The following is a 9,815-nucleotide window of genomic DNA, read 5'->3' as shown; positions in this document are numbered from 1 at the left end:
TGGAACTACATTTATTCTGTTGTATAAAAATTCTTATTAATTGAATGTACCATGAAAAGAGGTGGCCTATAACAAACATGGAACTAATAGTCTTAATATGGACATTAAAAATTCTTACCAATCAGTAAGGCAGAGATGAATGCTCAATGGATGGATTGGTGGATGTCAATAGTTAAGAGAGATACATAGTTAATAAATATAAACATAAATATTTAATTTTATCAGTAATCAACAAATAAAAATGAAAACAAAGTAAGATGTCACTATACCTGTTAGATTTGAAGAGATCAAACAGATCGATAATATACCATTTATAGTGAAAGCAAGGGGAAGCCAAACATTTATGATAGGAGCAGGGTGTGACAAGGATTCCTTGAGGGTAATCTAATGTACACATAAGAAAATCTTTCAGGCCCTAACCAGTTTGGCTCAGTGGATGGAGCATTGGCCTGCAAACTGAGGAGTCCTGGGTTCGATTCTGGTCAAGGGCACATGCCTGGGTTGCAGGCTCAGTCCCCAGTGGGGAGCATGCAGGAGACAACTGATCAATGACTCTCTCTCTCATCATTGATGTTTCTATCTCTCTTTCCCTCCCACTCCCTCTCTGAAATCAATAGAAATCTATTAAAAAAAAAAAAAACCAAAGAAAATCTTTCAAATAAATAATAGGGCAAGTCCAAGAATGGTAATGGTGACTTTAGAAACAAATAAAAGTTCTCTTAAGACATTAGTTAAAGGTATCACACAACACTGATACAATTCAATATGTAGCCACTAAGAAGACTGAACTATATTTTGCCAGGAACCGATTTTCCACGGGTCCCTTGCATTTCTGCATGTTCTGAAAGCAGAGGCACTGATTGCCTTTGTTCCAGGCTGTTTTTAAGCATGGTGGGCTAACAGCCTAGGAAGATAGAGATGTCTTCCCCCAGAGCAAAGAACAGCTCTGCTTACTGCCTGGGATAAAAGATTCAGCTTCTTAAAGCTCAGGGTTATTCTCTTGTAATGCAAGCCAGGGTGTGTGCGGGTATCATCTAGCCCACTTTGCGGTGCCCTGTGGGAGTTGGGGTTGGGGAATGGGTATGAGAAAATGCTGACACTCTATTTCCCTTTCTGTGACTAAGAGTCCTTTATCTCTGACCCAGGAGTCTTCTGTCTTCTGTCAGTATTCACGAAACTGTGCCATGGTGACTTGTTAGTTTGTAGTGTAAAATGTCAGATTCTTCACAGTTCTTGACTTACCCTTTGCTAATTAAAATTTTCCTTATTTTTATCAATGCTTTTAAAAAATTTAAGTAATATACAATGAGGGGTATAAAGATGAAAAAGCAAAAATACTTACCAAGAACTCTTTCTAGAAATACATACTATTCTGTAACTTGTTTAGTCATGGGTGCATGAAGAAAACATTTCTTTAAAGGTGAAAATCACTTACAGTAACTTTAACCTATTTCTAAGCCTAACTTATCAAAAGATTAAACTTTTATCAGCTACTGAGAAAGATATTAAAATTGTTAGTCTTTTAAATGGCTGTCTATACGTCCATTGTATGGAGGTTTGTAATTTAACCACCATCCCATTGATAGTTCCAGTTCTGGACTAATTATGTTACCATAATTCTTGCACAGATACCATGGTGGGTTAATAGGCTACACCTATAAACTAAAATACAAAGCATTCTCAGACCTGTGCTGAAGTGTTTTGACCACAGTAATCAGTTGGGAGCCACAGGCTCATTTCCTAGTACTAGGTCAAAAATGTTTTTGAAGACCAAGACAAAACAAAACAAAACAAAACAAAACAAAAAGCTATTAAATGCTATGTGTTATGTGTTTCTGGTTAACTCTGGGTTGTGAGATTAGTATTAACCTTTATTTTCTCTTTATAATCTTTCATGTATTCTGTTGGTTTTTTTTCCTGCACTGAGCATGTATTACTTTTATAATCAGAAGGGCAATGAAACTACTAAGATTAAGAGATGAGAGAGAAACAGGGTTAGGGTGAAAAATGAGATGTGGACACAAGACATCAAGAGCTATGAATGAACAGTTTTCTGTCAAAGACATTTAAATTAAGCAACAGTTTTTAATTAGAATTGTTTTATGCAACCTCAGCATTTACTGACTTCAGAGGAAATGTTTCCCAATAAAGCAGAGGTAGGTCGTTGTGAGAAACAGAGATTCATTAATTACTTTATTTATTCTCCATGCTTATATTATCTTTTCCTACATTTATTAATCCTATTTCCAAGTAACTACTCTATGCCTAGTCCTGCTTTAAATGCTGTATCAAATTTTACCAAGGAATTTATCTTAGTTTGTGGTTAACTGAGGGCTTTATTTTTCTTGTGTTTTTTTTTTTTTGCCCTTTTGATCATTTTATTTTTCATTAGTCCATTTTCTAAAGAGCGTGGGTGTGTGAAAGGATGCAGACCTAAAATTAAAGAGTCATCAATTTAGTCACATACTGATCCAATGAACATCGTCAGAGAAATTCCAGTGAGTCCCCTGACAGGTGAGCTGCTCATCTGGGGAAAGAATGTGTATGTGTGCATGAGATGATTTATTGATTGACAGAAAGCTGGCAGTTTAAATGGCTATTTCCCCTTAGCTAGCAGCTTACATTACAGCACTAAAGCCTGTGATGACGGACTACACAGGCACTTTCTTGATAGCAATCATAAGATTTAGACCCCCCCCCCCCCCCCACTTAGCCTCTGTAGGAAAGACCTAGTTCCTATTAATATTCCTTTTAAAAAAAAAATCTATCCTCCCATCAATAAAAATGATTGCTCTGATGTTCAAGGTCACCATCTTACACCTGCCCTTCATTTGGTTGAGCCTTTTGTGCGAATACTGTTAACAATTCTGACTTCCTTCATAGCATTTTTTTTACCTAGTACTCCTGCAAAGAATATATCCTTTCAGTTCAGAGAAATCCCTGGGAGGTCAGGAAGCATTTTCATTTATTTAAGGGGAGACTTTCAGATCATGCTGGGGAAGGTAGTTAATTTGCACGTTTGTGGTAAGACTTTAAATACTAACATTAAGCTTTACAGAGTAGTTGATGCCATTTGGTCACATTTTGGTCTTCTAAAAGCCTCTGGCTGACTTAAAAATAAATCATTGCAGACAGACCATTAAATTTTATGAACTATGAATGTGTTTAATAGTCCAGGATAACAAAATGCTCCAAATTTCTCCATGAGCCATTGCTTCTACCTGAGCCCTTGCACACATTTCAAATACTTCCAACCATATCAAAGGTGATTATTTTGATAAAGTGATGAGGCCTTTGTAAAGCACTGGATTGTATTTGACCTCTTGGTTTACTACTGAGAGAGTTAGTTAAAACTAATGAATTTTTGTTTTGTTTTGGTTAGAGCCTAATTAAAACCACTTCTGACTGCATAAAGGCTATGGCCTATGAAAAGGATGATTAAAAGGTTTGATTTCTGCTCACAACATTTTAAAAAATTAATTGGGAAAAATTTAATAAGCATCAAATGCACTTTACCCTGGTAACTGCAATACTGAATGGTGACGTTTCAAATATTTTTTCAGAAAAGGTTAGTGATTTTCTTTTTCCTGTGAAACATGGAGATGCAACTATGAGCATCAGTCCGTCTGGTCTAGGTTACTGTAGCTCAGTTAATGCTGATATCTAAACAGGTGTTCACATTTCACGTCTACAATAAGGCAGACTGCGAAGTTCTGTATCACTGAATTTTAGCAAAAAAAAAAAAAAATTAAAGGAATGTTAAATTTTTGAAGTGCAAACTCATAAACTCTACATTGGGATCACTTTTTTGCTTGAAGTGCATCTGACTTGAGAATGCAGGCAATTTTCTTTCCTGATTGCTTGCAAAAATATTTTTGCAGTAAGTCTTGTGTCTTCTTTGCTATGATTGGTTGTTTTTAAGAAAGATGATCAGCTCTGTGGTTAGTTTCCCACAGTTGATAAAAAGATCTATCAAAAATATCACAATTAATTTAAAGAAAATGTTGGTTATCAAAGGCTGCAGAAACAGGGAAGAAATAGCACTTCTTATTTTGTATAAGCACAAACACTGAAAGCTAATCCCATTGCAGGTAAATCTAATACAGTATTAGGAAGTTCCATAAAAAAGAGCAAAAGACCCATGTTTACTTCCATTGCTCCAATAGTCAAGCGTTAGACCTGCGTGAGAGTTGCGCTGGAGCCGTTTGCTGGTCCGATTTAAGAGTTCAAAGTCCTTTTTGTGTATTTGGCCTAATGATATCCACATCCCAGATACATTCAGTTCAAAAAACAGAAATTAGGGCAATGACTTTGTAAAACAAAGCACAAGGATATGCTATTAGAAGTTGCTGTCCTTCTGTGGCTAATGCAGACATAAAACTTTTGGAAGCAGGAAAATGACACCATCCAGTAATTCCAGGAGTGAGGATGGTTCTTACCATTCATTGCAGAGAAAAGATCACCGCAAACTGGAAAGTAGGATCATGGGAGGAAGACAGTATCCAAGGACACTTGCCACGCACCAAATGAAACACCTGTCACACTCATTAAGTTTAATAAAGAAAACACTCCTAGACAACCAATTGCACTGACCCCATACACAAAGCCAAACTGGATTTTGCCAGCCAGTAACCATGTGGCTCCAAAGGCCAGGCAAACATCCATGGGTCCTGCCAGAGCAGTCTCATTCGTGATGCTGCCATCTGCCACTGTTGATGTTGTGACACTGTTAGCGTCTCTGGCCAGATGTGGTGGAAATCCATACCTAATTCTAATTCTTTTAGTAAAGGTGCTCATCCTCCCAGCTGTTCCCATAGAATGGCGGAGGAGTTGTTGGAGTAAATGTCTGAGTTGGTGGAAAGTCTGCCTGGTGTGGGGCTGTTGTGGCTGCATCATGACTGGAGGGACAGGGGGGCTTACTGCCAGTAGTCACAGCCAGATTACTGTGTGCTAAAGGTCCTCTTCTTCCTCCATAACCACAGCACTGCTGTCATTAGTCATTGATGCTGTAACATTGTGTTTAAATTATCAAAGCCTAACATTGCAAATGATCAAATGTGGAGGCGGGGACAATAGCTCCAGCAGCTGCTGAACTCAGCTTAAGACCCTGAAAGGGCACCGTTGCTGTGTCACAGGCCAAAGAATTCCACAGCATTTTTTAAAAGGCAACTCCAATGCAATTCTAGTTTTTTTTTGTACACAGAACAATGACTTACCTCCTAATGTTTTTTATAGCACTATACACAAAGTGACCTAGGTTCTTGTTTTATAAAGTCTGTGAAAAGAATGGAAAGGACTTATCATGGTGGTTAGTAACTGAGATTGTGTTCTGGTTCCACTTTTTAAGCGGTTTGACACTGATTTAGTTACCTAGATCCTTTCAGGCTTTGTCTCTAAAATAACAGTAACTCTGGGGTCATTAATGATCTCAAATAAGGCAATGCTATAAAAGTAAACATATAAGTAACTGTACATATATGGATATGTACTGTTATTGCTATTTTTGCCAATATTTGCATAGCACCTGCTAATTGCTTATAAATTTGAAAGATCCTGGGGGTGGGCATAGGCTATCTAGGCATCAAATCATTTTACAAAGAACCTTAGTATCACTCTGGTCACTGAAAGCAGCATAGGCCAGGAGAACCCAGGGCCTAAGAATTGGATATTGTCCAAGAAGCAGCCACATTTTCTTTCTTCTTCTTTCTTTTGATTTTTTTTTTTGTCCTTCTCATTTGCTTAAAAAATACTCCTTATGCACAAATGCTGTTTATTAAGACTCAGCTTGTGGCCAGGTAACTTTATGACCTTTGTTAAGACCCACTGACCAAAGACCATCAAAAACGTATCTATAGTAAAAAAAAAAAAAAAAAAAAAAAAGGTTTAATAGTTATTACTATTATTATTATTTTATTTTTATTTTTTAAATTATTATTTTAAAGTAGGGAAGCATGCACACCAAAAGGCAAGTTAGGGAGGGATGCTTCTAGGGTTTGGGGAACTAGAGTTAGCCACAGGGTAGTCTTGGTGTGGGGATTGGTTAGAATTTATAAACTAGGTGATTCTGTGGCTTTCGCTTGGAAGATATGATCTGGATGAACTTAGGTCGTTTGTCTTGCAGGCACAATTTGGTTCGTTTATTTTTTGTGTGAGTCATGGCACAGTTTTGCGAGCTGAGGGTCCTGTTCAATTCTCAGTTACTCTCCCCCGGTCCTTCTTCAGCGTAAACTGAAGGGGAGGCCATGATCTCTTGGACATGATAAGCCTGGGGCTGTGCCCTTGTCCGGAGCCTGCTGATCAGAAGGGCGTGCAGGTTGTCTGCGTTGAACCAGTCAGTCCCGCATGTTTTCTTAGTTGCAGGGTGAGATATTGAATCACCTGATGTGGCAATGACTGCTTGGCAGCATTCAAGACTCTGGAGACCACATACTTGATACCAAAATAGGCAAAACTAAGACAAGAATTATTATGAAAGTTCCAAGCTTGGCCATGTGGTCCATAATGTTCAAATACTCAAAAACAACATATTCACACTATCTTTTAAATGTAAAAAGTGAATATGTTTAGACTACTCTAGATAAATATTTGTTTTGACTGAAAAATACTATCCAAATTCAGATGTGGCTGATATTAGGATCAAGAACCCAGATCTTGATCCTAATAGTATTAAAAGCTTATTTATTTATTTATTTATTTTTAGTTTTGTTTCTTTCTTTCTTAGCTGTTATCCTAGTCCAAATGTTTGTTATTTGCTATTCAAGTGACAGTTTTAGCAGAATGTGAAGATTTATCCTTATAATAGTGTGGAACCAGTTCAGAAATAAGTTTAGTTCATCTTGGCATTTATTTGACAATGGGAGACCATTATTGGGCCGCAGGCTCACATCTGTCTAAGTTATCTTCTAATTACCCTGACATATGCTTTCTGAGGCATAATTTTCTCTATGCCAACGGCCTCCCAATTTTTAAATTGTGCCTCCCATCAGCAAAATATTTTGAAAATGTCTCTCTACAATGTGTGTGCATGTTCTTTTTTTGAATTGTATACACGTACTATTCTCATTCTGTATATTAAATATTAAGAAAGTCTAATTTCTCATTTTTGAGATAAAAATATAAACAGAAATTCCATTATTTTTAAAACATATTTTCTGGGGGGTATATAACCTTACTTGGGAAACCCCAATTGTATACTTGTGATTCTTAATTTTTATGCTCTAATATTTCATTGGGATACATCTCACTTCTATTATGTTACCACTGGAGCAGCGACTCCCACCTGAGGGGGAATCTGAGAGGAGATACATGAGGACCGTGATTTGGAAAAGGCCTGAGGTGACCCTGATGCTACGCCCCCTGCACCACCACACTTTCCACCAGGGCCACCTCACCCCCTGAAAATGGCGACTAGGAGTCGCAACATGGCCTCAGATTCCTCACGCAGGCACATAATGGCATGACTTGCAGTTTTTTTTTGTTTTGTTTTGTTTTCATGCAGCTTGTTCTTAGAGAAATGTGGTAGCAAAACAGCTAGGTAGAATAGTAAAGCAAATATTTGATATCATATTGAAAAAAACACACCTCACGTGAATTTTATAAACATCACAGCTGTATAATTCAAAGCAATGGTCACTGTGCAAGGCCATATGTGATCATGTCCTGTAAGCCAGTTTTCTTGACAATTTGCGAGGAAGTACACTTGTTTTATTGTGTAAGTGGAACCATTTTTAAATGTGCTGCGGGAACCTATGACTGAAGGGGGTTTTGGGGAATCTTATTTTGTGATGTAAATAGTCATTTGCTTTTTGGGGGTGTATGCTGTTGGCCTAACGAGATTCTCTAGCATAGAAAATACCAGGTGATAGCGGGGAGCTGATCCCCAGAGACTCAGAAGCTTTCATTATACAACAATTAGAGTGGCTGACTAAAGCAAATATCCAGATAATTTAGGCCGAAGTCCCCCTTTTTGTTTGAAATATACTGGGGTGAGTTGTTTAAAAAAATCTCAAATCTGTGTTTCTTTTCTTGGCTATAATCTTAGCAACCGAAGTGATATTTCTGAGGGAATGTTCCAACAGCAGTCCCAGGAGGAAGCCCTGGAGAAAGGTTCTGTGCTCCAGTACACTTAGGAAACACTTCTGCTTGTCCCTTGCTGTGGAAAGTGACCATGCATTAATGACTATGGAAAGTCCTGCAGTAAAGAACACGTTTGAACTTAGTTTAACAGTGTTTCCTAAACTTTTTCTTAGGTAACTCTTCGTTTACATAACATTTGTTAGCTTAGTATGAAACTGGTGTTCTTTGACATACACTTTGGGAAATGCTGGTGTAAATATGTAAAATAAAAAATAAAAAAATAAGATATGTCTGTAATCACAAATACTGGAGTTGAACGCCCTCATCGATAGTCATGTATTGGAGGAGGAGCCAGTCACGGCCGGGACATGACTAGTCCATCGTCACCTGCTGCTGCTGCTGCTGCTGGTGGTTTGAGGGACTTGCTAAGGGGACTCTCCAGAAAAGCACTGAGTTTGATAATAATTCTGCTTTATCCCCAAAGAGAAGAATAGCCACCTGGTGCCCTGGATAGGACTGTTGGACCCATGGTTTGCCCAGAGCCTCTTTTTCTCTGGAGGCCTGCCCACATTTTCATTGTCTCTGTTGGGGGGAGCAGTGTGAAGAGTGTGGAGCAAGGTATCTTTTCCTAAGTGGAGAGGTACAAGGACTGTCAGTGAAGTCAGACATGCTGAGATGGAATAGAGGAAAAGCCTGGAGCTCCCCTTAGAGGTAAGTATCTGGTTATCACTACTGTGGCAGGAAACTTGAATATTTTCTTTTAGGTTTGCATATCATGGATATTACTTGACGTTTCATATAAGAATCACTCTAATATTTTATTTTAAAAGGCAAACAGAGCATTTATCCTTTGATATAGTGCTTGCTTGAATTTAGATGTTATTTTACAATGGCCATGTTTATGCAATAGCTATTTCTATCTAAGGGCTACAGACCAGTCAGAATCTGCATCTTTTTGAGGCTAAGAAGCAATCATGTACAGATGGCCAATCTGATCTGTAAATACTGTGTTTTATTCAAACACAAATTTGGCTAATGTGGCTTTTATGAAGTAGTCTTATGCAAACTCCTTATCTTTCTTCCCCAGCTGAGCCATAGAAGACTTACCTGATTTATTGTAAGTGATTCTGTTTAGGAAATGGCAGGCCCTTCTCCTAAATGTTATGACATTAAGAGATGCTTTCCCCTTAAGATGCCTAGAACACTTGTAATTCCTTTAAGAATTACGTTGTGCCCAAATGCATTGTTGTCTGTTTTATGATGTTTATGAGGAAGGTGGCTGAGCCCAAAGGGCTGGTCCCTGGTTCAGCACATTCTTTCTCACACTGATTTAGAGACGTTCCTTTAGCTTCTCTGGACCTCACAGGTTATATATATATTTATGAGATGCTGCAACACCTCATCGTGGACCCACACTATCATTTGTGCTAATGGAAAGACAACTCCCCACGGGTAGCAAATTGAGGCACATTTATCCTGAAGTGTCTGGGGAAGGTGCCAAGGGGTAGGCAAAGCCACAATTTAATCATGGCACATTTCCTTAGAGATTTAATTTTCTCAGAGATTTAGGAGGGGCAATATTATTTTTACATGAAAGCAAAGACAATTTGCTCGAGAGCAAATTAGAAAGACATGAATTTCTAACATAAAACGTAAGAATGAATTTTGCAGCCTCCCACAGCCCTAGGGTATGCGTTCACTTAGCAGTAAAGGTAATTTCTACAAAATGGCTTGAGAAA

The 9,815-nt window shown here is 38.1% G+C and overlaps 1 pseudogene across 1 annotated transcript; it reads right to left on the bottom strand.

Annotated features, from left to right (window-relative positions):
• Nucleotides 1-4,283: 4,283 nt before the first annotated feature.
• On the bottom strand, nt 4,284-4,902 carry LOC308253102 (protein YIPF5-like; annotated as a pseudogene). Its single transcript has one exon. The product of its transcript is annotated as a protein YIPF5-like (transcript).
• Nucleotides 4,903-9,815: the final 4,913 nt, after the last annotated feature.

This window comes from Plecotus auritus (genome assembly GCF_963455305.1).
Source record: "Plecotus auritus genome assembly, chromosome: 7".
NCBI classification, from domain to species: domain Eukaryota; kingdom Metazoa; phylum Chordata; class Mammalia; order Chiroptera; family Vespertilionidae; genus Plecotus; species Plecotus auritus.
The sequence above is the reverse complement of the archived record's forward strand: the minus strand, read 5'-3'. Positions and strand labels throughout refer to the sequence as shown.